Source organism: Rana temporaria, chromosome 6 (genome assembly GCF_905171775.1).
Source record: "Rana temporaria chromosome 6, aRanTem1.1, whole genome shotgun sequence".
NCBI classification, from domain to species: domain Eukaryota; kingdom Metazoa; phylum Chordata; class Amphibia; order Anura; family Ranidae; genus Rana; species Rana temporaria.
This window is the reverse complement of record NC_053494.1, coordinates 125,796,520-125,818,143: the sequence shown is the minus strand read 5'-3', so window position 1 is coordinate 125,818,143 and position 21,624 is coordinate 125,796,520.

The window sequence follows — 21,624 nt, the reverse complement described above, 5'->3', positions numbered from 1 at the left end:
GCTGATTAAGCTATTGGGCGCGCCACTCCATCAACCTTTAATGAGGCCAGTCCATCTGATGGATTACTGTATCCCTAGGTTTACTGTGCACTAACGTAGCACAGTTACCAATCTGTCTGCAAAAAACAGCTGTATAATTGGACACCGCTATCAAATAATGTTTTGGTGCTTCATATGAAAATTTGTGACAGCTGCATCTCATTGATGATAAAAGCTTGACCTTGCATTTTCCCAAAATTGTCTGCCAACTCAGGTGGATGCATATAAATTGTGGTTTTGTAGGTATATTGCGGCACAGAAAAATCATCGTCAGTAAACGACATGACTAGCATTAGCAACTTCAATAGCTGTCTGTTTCTTTTAATAGACTTTTCCATAAGATGTGAACTCAAAAAGCAAATGTTTCTGGAGCTGCAAATTGGATTGCAGATTTTGCGTTTTTATAGAAAAAAATCAAAGAAACAATTAAAAGTATTTCAGATATATACTGTGTGTGTGTGTGTGTGTGTGTGTATATATATATATATATATATATATATATATATATATATATATATATAAACATTTTGATGTACACAAAAAATACACCCTGCATTTTAAGCATTAAAAGATTTGCTACTCTTATTTTCTATAATGCACATCCCCTTTTCAGCTTGTTCTTTTCCTTTGGGAAAAAAAAAAGAAGCTTTTATTCACTTCTTTTAGATGTGCATTTTTCCCCTTGAAAGCTTTAGATTGCTTTAAACAGATTGGCACAGCACAGGAGACAGCACTGCAAACTGAGAGCATAGATTTAAGAATTTTCTGATTGACTTGCTGTATGTATAATAGGAACAGTCAACATGGAGGAAATGTATAATGAAAGCAACTTTCTGTGCATTTCAACCATTGTGTCAGCAAATGATGAAAGTCCTGGGTGTATGTTGTGCTTTTTACAGAAAAAGGATGCCCTGTGGTTTATATCCACAAGGCTTGTAAAATTAAATTATATATCAGCACTATACACCAACCAATGAGATGCCGTGCTTCTTACCATACTGTGTATTCCCACTGGTCTATTATAAGCTTTCCAATAATGGAAGCTTTAAGGAGCAATCTGCTTTACTGCAAGTAAAGAATACTTTACCTTGATCTCATCTTTTAACAAGTTTCCAATTTCATATATTTTATGTGAAAAGGCACACTTTAAAAATTGGTTTGAGAGAATAGATGGATGGGGGTGGTGAGCCTGTGCCCTTATAAAATGGATTTCAAAATAAGCCACTTACTCCATACACAGTTTATTATATTATAATCTAGTTATTGATACCCTGGCATTTTATAAAACAATAAAATGGTATTTTGGTCGTAAAGTGGAACACTAGAGTATACATCAGAGTAGTCTGAAAAATAAGTGATTTAATCAATCAACACTTTTTTTCATTATGCAAATATGTTTAGGTTTAATTATATTTGGATTAAAAATCCAATTTGTTATGTTTTGAAGGATGATAGATAATTCTAGATGATAGCACTGGCTTGTGCTTTTGCTTATATTATTTTATTTTTCCTTATTAGTTTTTTTACTTAGTCTCATTGAAGCTTTATGATAAAAAGGATCATGTATATTTGAGAAACATCTTTTTTTTATGTTCACAACTGCACATATAAACTACGTTATATTGAAACGAAACAGGTCTTTTGTTAGTGACCTCCATGTTAAAGATCACAGGGTTAAGGATAAAAATGTATGAAGTCTGCTGTATATATTATACAGTCCTCTTTATTAATGCTTGCTGATATGTATATGATGGATACACTGTGCCCACGAAGAATTGTAAGAACCAACAAGCCACAACAGGGGTTAATATGTTGCCGGGCAGAATAGGGCTGATCACGCCACATTACGTTGTAATTGAATGAAGAATAACTGCCCAGATCTACAATGAAGTAGGTCCTCTGATAAGGGTACAGCAGAGCTGGTATGCCTAGAAAGCCCATGCACAAGCAATGAACATGTTTGGGATCATTTATCAACAGACAAGGAAGCATGTTAACACATTCAGGGACAGAGATGCAAATATTTGCATCACAATAACACATTCTATTACAGCTACTACATAAAGTAGAATTAGTAACCAATGAAAACATAAAAACAAATCATTAGTTTTTTACAATCAAGCATTTTTCTAGGTTATGGCTCCTCAATCAATTATGTAAATGCTGACCTGTGAGGATCACACATTTAGTAGGTCATCAGTGCACTAAGAACACATATATTGTATGTGAAAATACATTTGTGAAATATACATTTGTGAAAACTCGATTACTGCTGTAAACGTGCATCTGGAAAACAATGTCAGGAAGCAATGTAGTGACTCTCAAATTGCACCCACAATGGATCAGCTACGTATGTATAGCTGCCAACTTGGGCATCCACTGAAATTTTTTCAGGGGGGGGTGGTGCTTTGGCAGCGATGATACACTGTCGCATTTAACCCTTTCTTCAAACACTAGTGGGGGTTAAAAGCGCCCTGCTAGCGGCCGAATAGCGCAGCTAAAATGATGGTAAAGCGCCTCGTGAAATAGCTCTTGAGATAATTCAGCTTCACTCCATGCCCATATAAATATAGCCTAGAGAATGTACAGACCCCCCTTCAGCACAGATGGACACCCCCTTCAGCACAGACCCCTCCATTCCGCACAGATGGACCCCCTCTTCAGCACAAACCCCCCTTCAGCACAGACAGACCCCCCATCCCATTCAGTACCTCAGATCAGCCATCAGCGCATCACAGGCACAGCAGGTTCCCTCCCCCTGTGTACACATAAACCCTGGAGGGGGGAGGCGGCTTCACTCTGCTCGCTGTGCCTGTGTGACATCTGGCCCGGGACTGCTCAGACAGCCCGTGGCTGCAAGACTCTTCAGCACCTTCTCGATTTTCCAGGGGGGTCAATTGCCCCCCCTTGCCCTTTGGAGCGGACACCCATGACTGCCAACATTATAAAATAATTTCTAGGTAAAGTTTATGATGTCATAATGTAATCTGGTGCACTTTTCAGAAAACATTGAACTATTTCAATGAAGCTCAACCCTTGTCCCAGTCTTAGCTATGCATACCAAGAATAGGACAAGTTTATGCAGAGGCCAGTTAAAGGGTGAAAAAATTGCAAATAAAAATATGATAATAACAGAGTGTACAAATGCGACACAAGTCATATTGTAAATTAATGTTATTAAAAATGACCTTCCTTTTTCAAGCTGCAGCTCTGTAATTTTGTGTAAAATGCAATTCAATATGGCTACCAGAGGTGTTCTGTACACCCCCCAGAAATTTAATTACCTGCTTATATGAATAGCGCACTGATTTCCCCAGAAACCTACACTAAGATACAAGTCCGACATCAGGCATCCCCTTCAACAAGATACTCCCAATAGGAAATCATGTCTAAAGGGATGCAGACCCTGCATATTTCCTCTAGAGCCCTGCAAGTGCAGCAGCTGATTGATAATTATGAAACCACTCCCATTAGAAATTTCATAGCCGGGCCTAACTAAATAGTAAGGAAAACTTAGAAAAATAGAAAAAAAAATGTCACTGTAAAAATATAAACTTGGCATACCTTAACAGTGGACAGTTAGTAGAGCAGCGGACAGTGCCAGTAGGGCAGTAAACAGAGTGTGGACAGTGTCAGCAGAGCAGTGGACGATGTCAGAAGAGCAGTGGGCGGTGTCTGAAGGGCAGTGGGCAGTGTCAGTAACTTTTTATTTGTATTATTTTTTTATGTAGCGCTACCCCCGCAGGAGCCGCTGGTTATAGATTGGGATGGCGTTTTACCTCTATGAGCGTCCTAGGGGTAGATAGATGAGAGCAGCAATGATGAAATGTCCAAACAGCAGGTGTCTTTCTTGTGCTTTTATTCTTGCCCAACACGGCAAACAGCAAACTTGAGGTAGATAGACAAAAGATGGGTGAGGAGGAGAATTGCAGATTCAGGCCTAACAGCGACGGAAACAATCCTACTTCCAACGACACTTTAACTTTCGTGGCCACTCCAGCCGGAGTGGGTATAGTGTACCTGGGCAGGCCTCTCACACCGACCTGGCAGCCAGAATATCACTCGGAACCTTGAGAAGAAACAAGTCTCTGCCACAGACTTGGTAGGAATGAAAATCAGAGTGGAACCTCTGCCACAGGCCCCTCTCTAGAATGTAGATAGTGAGGTAAATCTTGCTTAGTAATGTTAGTTCCTGAATCTCCCTCAGGTAGTTTTTCTCAATTGGGTCACCGACTGACAGGTTGCTGACATCCAACCTCTCAGTGTCCCGTCACCCTGATCCCTGATGAATTGTAGAGGCCCTGTTGGATTGCCTGCCTCTCTTGGCTCTCCTCAGGCTGACTCCTCAGCGAACAGCTATCTCGCTTGGGATGTTTTCCTCAGAATTTGGGGACCCAGTCGATCACTGGGGTCCCGCCATGGCTTCAGTTACTCTGGGCCAACATGGTCCCGGAACCAAGAACACCGCGTAGCACGTGCGCCCCGGACTGGTAGGCCATATCGCCGGGGCCCGTCATGTGTGGTCACCCTGAAGGTGGGCGCCACATCTGGAACAAGAACCCCGCCTAATGGCGTCTGCTCAAGAAGTACCCTCCCCCAGCATGCCCCACGAGGGAAAACCCCTCCTGATTGGCTGCTGGCAAGAGGCGCTCCAGCCTGAACTCCACTGCTGCCACCTGCCGCCCCGGGGTGGAAAGGCACCTTAGGAACACAGAATGAACCGACAGTACAGCCCAGCTAGAACAGAGGCCCAATTTGCACAAATCACTTGGATGAGAGTTAACTAACTCTCTCATCCCCCTCTAAATTTAAAATAGCACCTGGACTGAAAGTACACAGGCGCTACATTTATAACTTAATTTTTTTAAATATTGTTTTGCCATTATTTTTTTGTTATTGAACAATTTTTTTAGGGATTCCCCAGTCCCATTTTCTGCAGCTTCAGCTGCACTGAATAGTGAATGAATGGGAAGTGATCTGTGCTGAGCGGCTTCCTGTTCATTCACAAACTGAAGGATAATAAACACAGTTTACTATGCTTCAGGTATGAATGAGCACAGTCAGTGATCACTGCTGATCACTGGCTGTGTTCATTTAGAAAAGGAAGAGGCAGGTAAATCACACATCTACCGACCCTTCCCTGCTCTCCATCCTAAAAACATTCCCCATGGGGATGGCTCTATTTTTCTCTCTGCAGCAGCTGAATGCGGGTGGGAATGAGAGGAGGAGAAGCAGGCATTGCTGGCTTTCAGCTGCTGCATGAAGGAAAATACAGCCACTGGTTCCACTTAATGCCACCCCGCTGCCCCTCCTCTTCTGGTTCTGAGGTTAACAACCAAGGAAAGCGATCAACCTGTCACCTGTCCTCAATGGACAGGTTGCCGATCCCCACTATAGGTATACTTTACTAGGCAAACCAATCTGATTACTAATCTGAATCACATTTGCAATACAGAGGGTTCAGAGGGCCTTTTGTACAGAAAGTCCATGCTCCAGGAAAGCATGGACACCCTGCCATACCAGGCCCCTAAGGTCTGGTATGGATTTTAAGTAGGACCCCATGCCATTAAAACAAACAACCATAAAATTTACAAAATAGAGCAGCGTGGAATCCCTTTGCAAAATTCAAACCTTATACCAGCATGTAGCCTCACAGACCGGAAGGAGGAGGGGGGGGCAAGCGTGTGCTCCCCTTCTGAACCATACCAGGACACATGCCCTCAACATGGGCTGAATACTTTTCCAGGGGGGGGGCCTCAGGCGAAGCATCTTGTCTGCATGTTGATGAGGACAAGGGCCTATTCCCCACAACCCTGGACAAGTGGTTGGCATGTGAGCAGAAAACTTATCAGAATCTGGAATCCCCTTTTAACAATAAGTGGGCCTCCAGATCCTGGTCCCCCATGTGAAGGAGTATGGGATGCATAGTACACCTACTCTATCTCCACAAAAATTATAAGCTGTCATTGTAATATCCCCCATATACCTACCTATGATTTCTTGTAGGGTTGTCCCGATACCACTTTTTTAGGACTGAGTACAAGTACCGCTACTTTTTTTCAAGTAGTCGCTGATACCGAATACCGATACTTTTTTTTAATGTGTCCCCAAATGCAGCCATGTCTCCCCACAAATGCAGCCATGTCCCCCCACAGATGCAGCCATGTCCCCCCCATATCCAGCCATGTCCCCCCATATATGCAGCCATGTCCCCCCCCATATCCAGCCATGTCCCCCCCATATGCAGCCATGTCCCCCCATTATCCAGCCATGTGTCTCCCCCCCATCCAGCCATCTGTCTCCCCCCATCCAGCCATCTGTCTCCCCCCCATCCAGCCATCTGTCTCCCCCCCATCCAGCCATCTGTCTCCCCCCCATCCAGCCATGTGTCTCCCCCCATCCAGACATGTGTCTCCCCCCATCCAGCCATGTGTCTCCCCCCCATCCAGCCATCTGTCTCCCCCCATCCAGCCATCTGTCTCCCCCCATCCAGCCATCTGTCTCCCCCCATCCAGCCATCTGTCTCCCCCCCATCCAGCCATGTGTCTCCCCCCCCCATCCAGCCTTGTGTCTCCCCCCCATCCAGCCATGTGTCTCCCCCCCATCCAGCCATCTGTCTCCCCCCCATCCAGCCATCTGTCTCCCCCCATCCAGCCATCTGTCTCCCCCCCATCCAGCCATCTGTCTCCCCCCCATCCAGCCATCTGTCTCCCCCCATCCAGCCTTGTGTCTCCCCCCCATCCAGCCATCTGTCTCCCCCCCATCCAGCCATGTGTCTCCCCCCCATCCAGCCTTGTGTCTCCCCCCCATCCAGCCATGTTTCCCCCCCATATGCAGCCATGGCCCGCTTACCTGCTACCGCCGACTGTGTACAGTACTACGGCCAGGAACATTACAGCTTTGAATAGCTTTAATGATTGGAGCCGCGCTGCGTGTATAGACACTCCCCCTCGCTCGGGATTGGACAGTTCACCCGAGCAAGGGGGAGTGTCTATGCGCGGCGCCAATCATTACAGCTATTCAAAGCTGTAATGTTCCCGCCCGTATTACACAGTCGGCGGTAGCGGGGATGCGGCGTAACGGCGGAGGATCGCGGTGGTGGTTTGTCACTCCGGTGGCGGCGGTCGACGGCGGCGGCGGCGGCGCGGGGGGGGGTTAAGTATTCTATTTGTGTATCGGGGCAGGGTATCGGCGTCTGACTACCGCCGAAAAAACTCGGAATTGTCCAACTTTAGGATATTAATGTCAAGAATTTGTTGACACTTATCCATTTCCCCTTTACCTCTGCAATTTTCCTAAGCCACTTGCTGGCTCAGCCCTAGCATAAATCCTGCATACACCCTCATGTTTAACAGTTGGTACAGTGTTCTTAAAATGTTTTCTCTGTGTTTTTATTCATGCATATCTTTTGTGACTGTAGCCAAAAAGTTATTTTTTTTTCATCAGGGCACAGCACTTGGTTCTAGAATGCTTCTGGCTTACCTTAAAGTTTTATTCAACTTTGGAAATAGATTTTTGAGATGGGATCACAGTTAAAAGAGAAGTGAGGGAGATAAAAAAAAAACATTTATATTTACCTAGGACCCTAGGTGAATGCAGCATCGATTCAATGTTGCATCTGTCCCCTGAGAGAAATGAGCGATCAAAGGCCGCTGACCACTCAGTTCACGTATTCCCGTGTGGCTCTGGGTGAGATTTTTGTGCTACGATCTGTAACCCCGAGCCTCGCTGGATGCAGGAAGAAGTGACTTACCCTGCGATCCAGCGATGTATTTCCACAGTGCACGGTGGCCGGATGTTCCGCCCGATGCACTGTGTTCCCCTGATTCCCTTCCCTGCGAGCGTTGCGACGCACGGGGCGGAACGGCGCCAAATTCAAACAGTGAAAAGTAAAAACACAGTAAAACACACTGATACAATTGGATTACAATAAAAAATAACATACAGTGACATTTGATTGCCTTTGATTGCCCCCCAGTGCTTTCTCCAGTGCCCTTGTCTGAAGATTTAATGTACTTTGGGCCAGATTCACATACATTTGCGGCGGCGTAACGTATGTCATTTACGTTACACCGCTGCAAGTTTTCAGCGCAAGTGCTTAAATTCACAAAGCACTTGCCTGTAAACTTGCGGTGGCGCAGCTTAAAGCCGTCCCGCGCAAGCCCGCCTAATTCAAATGGGGCGTGTATCATTTAAATTAGGCGCGTTCCCACGTCGAACGTACTGCGCATGCTGCATTTTGAAATTTCCCGCCGTGCTTTGCGTGAAATGACGTCGCACCGACGTAATTTTTTGAACGGCGCCATGCGTTACGTCCTTTCCTATTCCCGGACGTCTTACGCAAAAAAAAATAATAATTAATTTGACGCGGGAACGACGGCCATACTTTAACATGGCCTTTCAATTTTTACACCACCTAAATAGCAGTCGCAACTTTAGGACGGCAAAAGCCGACTAGCGACGACGTAAGAGAATGCAACGACCTCGTACCTTTGTGGATCGCCGTAAACAGCTAATTAGCATACCCGACGTGGAAAACGACGCAAACTCCACCCAGCGGGCGCCAAAGTATTGCATCCTAAGATCCGAAGGCGTACGAAGCCGTACACCTGTCGGATATTAGCCAAATGCCGTCGTATCTTTGTTTGAGAATTCAAAAATAAAGATACGACGCGTCAAATTTGAAAGTACGCCGGAGTATCAGCAGATACTCCGGCATACTTTTCCTGTGAATCTGGCCCATTGTGTCTGTAAACTGCACAGCGACATGGCATCAAAAAAGCGCACCTCTACCTCAAAATCGCTATGCGACCTGCTGTAAAACAGCGACAGCGATACAGAATCGCTTGCAGAGGAGTTGAGTGACAGCGACGCGTGGGAAAGTTCGTCATCAGACGCAGAAAGTGATTTGAGCGATGATCCTGCGACTGTCCCATCGATGTGCGGACTTGGTGCCCAATTGATTGCGGTACGGAGCACGTAGCACCACCAAGATTTCCGTTTACAGGAGCACCGGGGATCAAAGTGGGTGTTGAGGATGACAATCCCTTGGCATAACTCCAACTTTTTTTGACGGATAAAGTGATCGCCAAAATTGTTTTGGAGATGAATCGCTAACAGGAACAACAAGCTGCTACCCATCAGCAATTTTCAAGGTGCAGAAAATGGGAACCTGTAACCAGCGACGACATCTGGAAGTTTCTTGGCCTTATAATTTTACAGGGAGTGGTGGGGAAACACCTGCAAAAATGGTACTGGACAACCAACAAATTATTGGCCACACCTTTTTTTGGAACCGTCATGTCGGAGTATAAATTTTCACTGATCATGAAATATTTGCACTTTGCAAATAATGAGGATTTTGATAAGGGTTCTCATCCAGCTCCAAAGCTGAAAAAAAATTGGAAGGTTTACCAGATTGAGCCATTGCTGAACCAGGGCTACTGTGTCACCACAGACGATTTTTATACCTCCACAGAACTCTACGAGTTCCTTCTTCTAAATAAGACGGACGCATATGGGACCGTGAGATGCCGTCAACATTTGCCAACAAAAAGCTTGGGGCAGGAGAAGTAGCTGTATGGCAAAAAGGGAAAATGATGGCACTGATAAAAAAGACGGGACAAAAAAGACGTGTGCCTTATGAGTACAGTTCATAACACCTCGACCGTAATGGTACACACCAAAGGTGGAAAGGATGTTATGAAGCCACAGGTTGTGTTGGACTACAACCACACTATGGGAGGTGTGGACAGAGCTGACCAGGCCATGACCTTTTATCCAGCAAGGAGGAAGCAGCAAAAAAAATACTATACATTTTTTTCCGACATCTTGTGGAACAGTGCCTCTGGAATTCCTTCATTCTGATGAAAAAAAAAGTGACAGGCCTATGGTCCATGCGGACTTTGTGTGGAAGGTTGCGGAACCAATCTTTCTGAAGCACCGAACGCCAACGGCGGTAAACCGATCTGGACGTCGGGCTGCTGGTGTTGTGAACCCTGAATGACTGACTGGCCGTCACTTTATGGACCACATTTCACCCACTGAAAAAAAAACAGCACCCACAAGGATGTGTGTGGTTTGCTGCTCCAAGCACAACGACAACGGAAGAAAAATCCGTAAAGAAACGCGTTTCTATTGACCCTACTGTGACGTTGGACTTTGTGCTGTACCTTGCTTTAAACTTTTTCATACCCGAGACGTTTACTGACTAATGATATTGCACCCTTGTTTGACCCCCCAAAAAATCTGAGTTTTTGAAAATATTATTGACTAAAATGTATTGAATAAATTCAATTGTTATTATTAAATTATTACCGTATTTATCGGGGTAAAGCATGCACCGCCGTATAGCGCGCACCCCCAACCTGGAAGGGAAATTTCCTGAAAAAAAGAAAATACTTACAGTTGGAATGCCCCTCGTCGGTGTCTTGCCCAGCGTCCATCTGCGGCCTTGTGCGGTCCGGCATCCGTCTGCGGCCTCGGTGGTGTCCTCCCCGCTTCTCCCGTGCTGTTTTTGAGCAGATCCTCGCTTCCCGCGCTGTGTCTGAACGCCGCCGCCAGCATATACCGAGCGCAGTACACTCAGGCACACTCGGCTCCTCTCGCATAAAGGCTAGGAGGCAGCACAGGGCGTGACCGCGAGCGGGGCCTAGCCTGGCCTAGTGTACCCGAGTGTACTGCGCTCGGTATATGTCGGCAGCGGCGTTCAAACACAGCGCGGGAAACGGGTATCGGGGGGGGAAAAGTGTGCGGTATACGCAGATAATTGCGGTATTTTTATTATTTATTATATTATAATTTATGATTTTGTTTTTCAAACTTTATCATAGTCTACTGGACTCTGGTTTGGACAGATTTAGGTGAGTTATTCCTAAGAATTACAGGCCTGCAATCTGAGGCCTCGTACACACGACCGAGGAACTCGTCGTAAATTAAACATCGTTTTCCTCGACGAGGTCCTTGTTAGGCTTGTCGAGAACCTTGACAAGCTTTCTTTGCATACACACTGTCAAGACAAAATCTCATCGTTCTCAAACGCGGTGACGTACAACATGTACGCCGGCACTATAAAGGGGAAGTTTGATTCCACTGGCGCCACAGTTGGGGCTGCTTTTGCTAATCTCATGTTACTGCGTGTTAAGTAAAAGTTTGGTGAGAGACGATTCGCGCTTTTCAGTCTGTTCCAGCGTGACGAATGTGCTATATCCATTACAAACCCTACTTTTACCGAAGGCACGCTCCCATCTCATACTTTATTCTGATCATGCGCGGGTTTCTAAGCATACACACGAACGTGTTTCTCGTCGTAAACCAGCTCGACGAGAAACACGACAAGGAAATTGAGACTCCCAACGAGGAAAAAGAGAACTTGTTCTCTTTTTTTCTCGTCGAGTTCCACGACAGTTTTCTCGACGAAAAACATACACACGACCGTTTTCCTCGGCAAAAAAGCTCTGCCACCAAGTTTCTTGATGGATTCTGTCGAGGAAAACAGTTGTGTGTACGAGGCCTAAAACGCCAAATTTCCATGCAAAATAATGGTACCGCTTTCAGCACCTAAAATCTGAAAGAATCATACCGCCAGGGAGGTTAAGGTTTCTTCCATGTATGTTTCTGCAAATAGTGCTGCAAAGTGAACCACTAATCACATGACAGCTAAACCTCTTTTTTGGCTGCTAGCAGGGGTTAAAAGTGCCCCACTAGCGGCAGAATAGCGCCGCGAAAACTACGCTAAAGTGACGCTAAAAATAGCGGCACTTTACTGCCGATGCCCCCACCACCCCAGTGTGAAAGGGCTTTTACATCAGTAAAATTTTATCAAGCACATAACAGCATACAAATGGAAACCGATACTGCTGATTTGTGCTCTACCTGCACTCCAAAAACTGGAAGGGATGTGTCACAGAATCCCTGTCCAACGCATTTTGTCAGCAACATCTGACATCATCAGAGGTCATTTACACATCACTTCCCATATTTTTAGATTACAACTGCCATCTTGCTCCTTTTCAATTAAACCAAAACCAGGACCATCCTATATCTGAAGTGAATCCAAACCCCTTACTCCATCTCTATGATGATTAAACTAATTAAAACCTTAATCATTTGTGAAATTATAAATAATTTAAGATAATGTATATAAAAATATATTTGTATATTTGTTTTTGTCTAATATTAGTGAGAACATTTAATAGCCTAACATTAGATTTGAATTACCATTTATAGTGAGGACATTTAGTAGCCAAACATTAGAGTTAAATTACCATATATTCAGTGAGGACATCTAATGGCCTAAAACGGGTATACCATCTAAAGCAGTGGTCCTCAACCTTACTAGTGCCGTTATGGTATATTTTAGGATGTTCCACTCTTTCTCTTTGTTCTCCTTCCTTTCCCCTTTATCTCTCTATCCTAATTTATTGTCCTCCCTCTCTCTAGCTGCCTTTCTTGTTCTCTTATTCTTTCTCTCCCTTTGTCTTTGTTCTTCCCCCTCTTTATCCTCTCCCTTCCATGTATTCTCTATTTTTATTCCTTCTCTTAATCCTTGGTGGGGGGGGGGAGTTGGGATGAGTGTTAATGCTGGGGGGAGTTCTGATCAGCCAACTTAGGTGCTCTTGATCAAGGTCATCTGCTGATCTGAGAACTGTAGTTGCCATTAATCACAGGTAGTGTTACTCAATGTGTCTCCGACTTGGTGGTGTCTCGTAGCAGTGACACCTATGTCGAAATCTGGAGATAGGGTCTCCTCCAGCCCCTCCCACTTCACATTCCTCACCAGTCAGCTGACCTCTAGTCTCTGCCCCCGAGCCATTCTGTGAACTGAATGGGCGGCTGCAAAGAGGCTAAATGGGTGTTCGCGGGCTCCAGGAACAGCCCAGCTGGGCGGGCCCAGGCTCCAGGGACAGCCCTGCTGGGCGGCCGCAAAAAGGCTGGGAGAGCGGTGAGGGCTTCAGGAACAGCCCAGGATTCGGTGACCCCTGGCAAATCATCATTTGACCCCTGAGGGGGTGAACCACTGATCTAAAGGAACAATTATACTAACTCTAATAAAGAATAAATTAAAGGGCCATCCTGTGGTGATGGACAGAATAAAACTGTATATGAATGAACAAATATATATATAAATACAATTTGTTATATATATATATATATATATATATATATATATATATATATATATATATATATATATATATATATATATATATACATATATTTACAGGTGAAACTTGAAAAATTTTAATATTGTGTAAAAGTTCATTTATTTCACGAATGCAACTTAAAAGGAGAAAATAATATACAAGATAGACTCATTACCTACTTGAGTCCCGGGCCGTAGTAAAATGACGGCCTCAAGGTGGCTCTATAAATCTGGGACGACGTCTTTTGACGTCCTTGGGTCCTCCGGCCACTGGGAAGCGTGCGCACGCCGGCGATAACCCTGTTATCCTCTCCTTCAAAAGGCAGTCTGCTTTCAGATAATGGTGGTCTCTGTCGCGGATTTGCCGCAAGATCACTTTTATCGGTGGCGGGAGAGGACCCCCTCCCGCCGTGCTCCAGTGCCCTTCGCCGCTTACTGGAGCCATCGGTAGAGGTGGAAGCGATCGGGTCTTCTCCCTGTGTGGTATGGAGATGAGTGAGGGGAAGATGGCCCCCACCCATCTCTATACCATTGCAGGGCTGAAGCGACGTCAAAATGTCACTTCTTCCCATAGCTCCTAAAGAGACATTTTTTTCAAATTATATTAAATTTTTTCATTTTTTTTATTGCATTTTAGTGTAAATAGGAGATCTGAGGTCTTTTTGATCCCAGATCTCATATTTAAGAGGTCCTGTCATGCTTTTTTTTATATTACAAGGGATGTTTACATTCCTTGTAATAGGAATAAAAGTGAAACTTTTTTTTTTTTTAAAACAGTGAAAAAATAAAAGGTAAAATAAATAAGAAAAAAGAAAATACAAATTTAAACACGCCCCGAGCTCGCGTGCAGAAGCGAACGCTCACTTAAGCAGCGCCCGAATATGAAAACGGTGTTCAAACCACACATGTGAAATATCACCGCGATTGTTAGATCTGTAACTAAAAAAATGAAACCTGTAGAATTTTTTAAACGTCGCCTATGGAGATTTTTAAGGGTAAAAGTTTGTCTCCATTCCATGAGCCAGCGCAATTTTGAAGCGTGACATGTTAGGTAGAAATTTTCTCTGTGTAACATTATCTTTCACAATATAAAAATAAAATTGGACTAACTTTACTGTTGTCTTATTTTTTAATTAAAAAAAATAGTATTTCTTCCAAAAAAGTGCACTTGTAAGGCCGCTATGTAATTTTCTAGCAAAAAAACTAAAAATCTATTTTGTTTCATTTCATTTCGTATTGCCACCCCTCCAGAGCTGTTCAATCCTATCAAGCCTATTAATAACCCAAAAAAGTCAGTAATCCGAGATTATTATGATAAGGTTTAAAATGATTGGACACACTGTGCTATGAAATGCCTTTCTTAATGTTATTAACGTGTTCATTGATTCTGACCCCTAATTTTCTTATGGTGTGCCCCACGTACTGGGTCCCACAAGGACAACGCAACAAGTACATTACATGGTCACTTTGGCTGATGAAAAAAGTATTAATTGTATATTCTTTACCAGTACTGGTGGACTTTAAGGAGGCACTTTTTCTCATTTCATTTTTTTTACAGTTTTGCATGCATTATACCTTCCACAGGACAAAAATCCTAATTGATCTAAAAATGTACACATCTTTTTTGGTGGATTGGGTATATTCCAGGCTAACTTATTTCCTAGACTAGGGGCTATTAGATATATGAATAAAAACCTAATACAGCTCAATGCAATCACATAAAAATATATTGTTGGTGGGACAAAACACTCTCAGCCTGAAATCTTTAAATGTAATTATATAATATGACAATTACTGTATAAGTCCATAAAAAATTACTTGCCCTTGAATGTGAAAACAAGAAAGGGAGAACATGCAAAGCATACATATTATATGCACAAGTCCAAAAACATTTGATTAATCTTGATCTTTGATGTTGAAGTCTTGATACCCGAAACAGTCTTTGAAGGCATCGCGTAACTCCTGCTAAGATGGCAAATCATGCTTTCTTGTTGATCTGAAAGAATTCTGGATGATTCTGTCTGCAGGAGGCTCTGCTTTTAAACTGTGAAGTGGAGAATGTACTTCTCTGAAGAATAGGTAGAAGACTTGGATATATTTCTTAGGTTGCTGACTGCTAGCAAGATTTCTGGGACGTCGGCAAAGTCAATTTGGACCTTGGTAGATAGATCTGCAGTTGATTTGCAGCTTAGGTCAGGTCTCTTTTTCAGGAATGAAGGATCAAAGTATGTGGGGCATTCCATGAGATTCCCCTGCACAAAACGACACTACTGTTTTGCAGTTTGCCAGATGTAGTTTAATTAATGATAGGACTAGCTTGAGTTTGAAACTGGTGTTGATTTAGCATTGAACAAACTATAGCGTATTTAACCACTTGTCTACTAGGCACTTTCACCCACTTCCAGGCTAATTTTGAGCTTTCAGTGCTGTCACGCTTTGAATGACAATTGGGCGGTCATGCAACACTGTACCCAAATTATATATATATATTTTTTTAAAGATACATAGGGCTTTCTTTTGGTGGTATAATCACCAAAAGCAAGCTATAATTTGTTGCTAATTAAATGAAAAAAAGACTGAAAATTTTGAATAAAAATGGTTTTCTTATTTTTTGTCATAACATTTTGCACATAAGTATTTTTTCTTCTTCACTTATGTGCACTGATGAGGCTGCTCAGATGGGCACCGATAGACTGTGCTGATGGGCATTGATAGGCTTCACTGATGGGCACTGATGGGCACTAATGGCCACTGATAAGGTACACTAATGGCCACTGATGGGCACTGATAGGCAGAACTGATGGACAATGATATGTTGTACTGATGGACATTGGTATGCTGCACTGATTGACACTGATGGGGCTGCACTGATCATCGGGGCACTGATGATCAGAACCCTGATTGTCAGTGTAAATGCCCCCTGTCACAGGATAGACAGATCCGTTTTCCTTTCCTCGCACACTGACAGTGCTGAGGAAATAAAATGCAGACAATCTCCATTTGTTAATGATGGACACAGCTGATCACATGGTAAAGGGCTGCTGTAAAATTGCCCTTTACCTCAATCTGTGATCAGCTGTTTCTGACAAACACAATGATCACAGGGGGGTGGGGTTCTGGGAGGACATAAATAGATGCCCTCCCAGAACTGGACAACCATGCTGTAGTCATCTTTTGGCTATAACCCGGTCGGAAAATGGTTAATAATGTGATGCAAGCTTACATATTTGGGCCAAAATTCAACCTAATACCTCATGAGTTTGTGTATTTATTTTTTTGGGGAAGCAAATGTAAAGATACGTTTTACAAAATAGTATAGTCAACACTAATGCCGTGTACACACGATCAGTCAATCCGATGAGAACGGTCTGATGGACTGTTTTCATCAGACCAAACCGATCATGTGTAGGCCCCATCGGTTATTTATCCATCGGTTAAAAAATGTGAAACTTGTTTTAAAATTAACCGATGGATACCTAACCGATATAAAAAAAAAAAAAAACGGTTAAAAATCTACGCATGCTCAGAATCAAGTCGACGCCTGCTTGGAAGCATTGAACTTCATTTTTTTCAGCACGTCGTTGTGTTTTACGTCACCGCGTTCTGACACGATCATTTTTTTAACTGATGGTGTTTAGGCACGACTGATCATCAGTCAGCTTCATCGGTTAACTGATGGAAAAATCCATCAGACCGTTCTCATCGGATTGACCAATCGTGTGTACAGGGCATAAGTGGTAGGTTTAAAAGCATTGAGCATCCACAATGCAATTCCTTGTTTTTTGTATATTAATATGTTGTGCTAGCAATTAATGGGTTGAGTGAGTATGGGAACTAGGTCTAGTTTGGATTGTTAACTGGATTAATGTGCCTTTATTAAACAAACATTCTCTACATATAAACTATGACAAGTATAGGAATACACTACAAGACTGACAGACATACCAACAGCAAGCATTCACAAACACTAACTATACTTCCTATAATGAGATGTATCCAATAAAAATAAGACAACAAGAATCCCAGGCTTACTCTACAAGCGGTTGCAAGAGATTGGGCAGAAAGCGTCATCAGGTGTAGTTTGTTCTGGCACAGACATGCCTTTGAGTTACGTCAGTATAGAGTCTTCCCTTCCTGTCAGCTTAACCCGTCGATCTTTTATCTAGAAAGCTTGGGTAGACATTCTCAAATGGGAGTATCCTTTCTAACTACTTCCGGTACCATAGTCCTCTATGGGAGAAACAGTTCCCAATTCAACCTCTAGATGGCATTGTTGCACCATACATGCCATAGGTCATATATGTCAAAAGGTCACACCATTGTCAACCATTTATTACCTGACTTGTTGATTTCAGTAACATAATTAACGTAAAACTCATAAAAAACATTATTTTTTAAACCTGTGACAAAGTTTGTGGATCAAACCATGCTGTTACAACCAGTACAAATGTATTATTGAAAGGCATAGGCTCAGCTTTTAAAAGCACCATTGGATTGTGGACATTGTAGGGGTTGTGATGATGGTACATAAAAAATCTTGGAAAAAATTATAGACATTTTATAAAAGTTTGGAAAACTCAATTTATCTAATCAAAACAGTGGATTACGTTAAATATTTTTTTGAGCAAACAGGCAACAAGTTGTTCAGCTTGATGGATGACACAGGCTTATCTAAAGGTTCGGAGTGTAAGTACTAACCAGTGTCCAACAGAGCTCCTGATGGTGAAGAATGATTTTGCTGCATGTTAGTACCAGGTCACGGTCCTCAGGATCACCAAACTGAGAGGTCAGCAAGCCGGGGTCCAGTAGCACATAAGCAGGTTAGTATCAAACAGACGAGTAGTCAGTAAACAAGCCAAAGGTCAGTAACGAGTAGTTGCAGGTTGGGATCAGGCAGAAGCGTAGTCGAGGAACAAGCCAAGGGTCAATAACGAGTAATAGCAAAAAAGGGACAGAAGCAGGGAAGACGAGAATGAGATACTTATTGAAGAGAGCACAATAATCTGGCAAACAGGAAGTGCAGAGACATGACACAAATCAGGAATTTCATGGGAGAAGCAAAGAGTTTAAGGTTCAGCAAAAGTTAAGGCACACGGTAGGGTTGTCCAATGGATCAGACAGTGTACTGTCCAGCATCTCAGGTAGCTCAGTGAAAAGAGTAATTGTCAGACACAGCAGATGTCCCATATTCAAGTCCAGGCCCTGACAGCACCATGCATAGTCACTTGTGGTTTCTTATGCATTAAAACAAATGCATGATCTTATGCATCCAGACCAGACTACCCCCTGGCCTGCTGTCATATTTAAGGTGTATTCATCCCTAGTCCAGTGTTTGTATAAATATTGCCTAGATTCTCTGTGAGTGTTAATGTTGTGTTGCCAATTGTGCTTATCCTTGATTTTTTAAAACTCCACTTTGACTCATCTGAGCAAGCTTTAGCTTAGAAACATAGTGTGGAAGAAGGAAAAAAAACAAAACATACTTACATTCACTTACTGCATGCTTTCAGGTACAGTTTCCCAGTCTGGCTTTAATCAGACTAACTTTCTGCCTTGACCATCTGTATGTTGGTGTGGTTGTAGCTACCTTTTCAGCTGCTATACACACATGATCACATAAAACTTGGGGGCTACCAAGTACCATTCCATGTACATAAATGAAGGAAGCTAAAGGTGAAAAATATTGCTAAATGCTCATAGTAGTTGGCAGGTTATAAAACTTACATATATTTCCAAAGTATGATACAAAAAACCACCTGTAAAAGAATTGCTATAATCTAAATGAAAATGAACAATATTGGGCCACTATCCACTATTAAATGGAATTTACAATAATCTACAACATAGATTAGAATAAATATATTATTATGGAATAATTATTGAACTAATGTTCGTAAATATGCTGCACCACTCATCCAAGTGGCTTAAAGTGGACCTAAAAACCACATTAAGAGGACAAGGTAAAAAATACTCACCCCTCTTCTAGTTTCCAGTGACCAGGGCTCAAGTCCTGCGGGAACGCGTGGGAACGGAGTTCCTGCACTTCTTTCACAGCAGGAACGCAGTTCCCTTTGTAGGACTAGAGCAGCCGAGCCAATCCTTCACTAAGCGGCGATGCCCAGCTCGAGTCACTGTCAGGGGCAGGTGAACCTTAGTAATCCTTTATGTTACTGCCCGCTTCCTGTATATCGATCATCGGTTAGTGTGCGGGTATTCCGCCACTTCCTTGATGCCACAATGTCTCCTGACAATGTCTCCTGGCTTTTGTCATTGTTCCCAGGAGACATTGCGGAGGTCTGCCGCGAGTTATCGCAGGATTTAGAAAGAACTTGCGGCCAGTAACATAAAGGATTACTAAGGTAGAGTGGATCGAAAAAAAAAACATGCGGTTTAGTAATTATGCATATGAGCGTATCATTTTTTTTTTTTTTTGGTGGGGGAGTGGATCTTGGGTGGGAGTTCCCACACTTTTTCCCCCAGGACTTGACCCCTGCCAGTGACATTATTCAGCCTCGCCCCAAGATCCTGATAAAGTTGATGATACTAAATGTAATCTACATACTTTACACAGTATCCAATTAGATCTGGATTTATTACTGTGGTCAGAAGAAATAGAGGATAATAGTAGGAGAGCAGAAAGGAGGCTAACTACTGGCAATACCCTGGAGGATGGAATCCACAAATGTGTTTGACTCATCTACAGGAAAAGCACTGGGTCAACACTTTCTGGTGAGTACGGGAAAGCAAGGGGTGAACAATTGTTTTTGAATGAAGCACAAAGAATAATGAAGGATTGCAATGGTGAACTGTTTACAGAATAAGAGCTCTTTATATTGGTTGATGGGACTTATGGAAGAAATGGAGTCTTATGTATGCACTTGAGGATGGTTTTCTGATGACTTGATGATACACAGTTGTTTTGTTTATGTATTTATTTTGTACACGTGTATACTTTATGAGGCAAAAGACAGTGCTGTGTAGCAATAATTAGTACATATACAGTATTTTCATGGAGACTGAGGCAAAAACCCATCAATGGTTTAACTTTTTTACTCTTTTAGTCCCTTAATTGTTAGGTTATGCTGTATGAATTGGTGAGTCAGGGGGCATTCAGTCTTCCATGGTGACTGAACAGGTATTTGGGCGTTCTTTTAGAAACAGTAGACCGTATTTTGAAGTGACAGGCACACTTAAAATCCATTTCTGAATTTAGATACACTTTTTTTCAGACAATGCCTTATGTTGGTATTCTTGAAAAACTGAAAACATTCATTACATGGTAAAGACACATTTGAAATATCTTTTCTACAAATGCATTAAGTACATGATGACCTCTGATAAAGTAGTGATTTGACAGCATTCCTTTGTGTAACTAATGTTCCAGTCAATAAAACATGCTTTCTTTTCACTCCCAATGATTCTTCACTAATTAGTATGTGTTGCATGAGGAATTCTGCTTATTGAACAGAATCCACAGTGCAAGGAAGCAACAGGCCGGTCTTGACATCACAAAAAGAATTACTGGAGCCTCACTTAACACATTATAATCCATTAGGAAATGTTAGTTAGATAATGTGTCTATGAAATACTGTTAATAAACGAGAGTCTACAAACAATAAAAAATGTGCAGTATATGAAACTCTTTAGTGTCTCTCTTTTTTAGATTGCAGAGTAACAGATTTACACAAATATTCACAATTAGAAGTTGACCTTTTGTAAGAATATGAATGTTCACACTGTTATTATAACTGTGCAGCTTTGAATAGGAAATATTCATATGAGCACCTTTACTAGCTTTAATTTTACTAGCGTTTCTTGGACCTAAGAATTAGAGCTGAATGCCCCCCTTTCCTCAAGATCTCATAGTTGAAATAAAAATGCTACAATATGGCGGTAAGCCACAGTGATGCAGATAGAAGAATGGGTGGGACTTTAAATGAAGCTCATGATGACAAAGGCATGTAGATGGTGGGATTATAAATATTTATTAATATTGCGTACAGAACATGGATGTAAGCATTAGATACATGTACAAAAACGCACCTATCAAAAGGCACCATTCCTTAAATATGCAAAAACTGGTATATAACATGCTTTAACAAACAATAATCATGGTAAAAGAGAGGGAGATCCACCATATTAATATAGAATAGTATAGTTAAAATAATAACATCTGCACATACAACAGTCTAAAATTCCTATAGGGTAGAGATAGTATGAACACATATCTCAAATGGGTGTGTATCACATACACAGTGTCATGGTATCTCGATGCGTTTCGCGGCTTGAGCTGCTCATCAGGAGCATATTATGTGCGTGTCTGCATCAGGAGAATAAATAAAGTCAATAAGGTATCTCGAGGTGGGGGGGGGGAGATGATACCCCCCAAAAAGCCCAAAGGGGGTAGTTGACTTACAGCTAAGCATGTACCGGAAGGCATG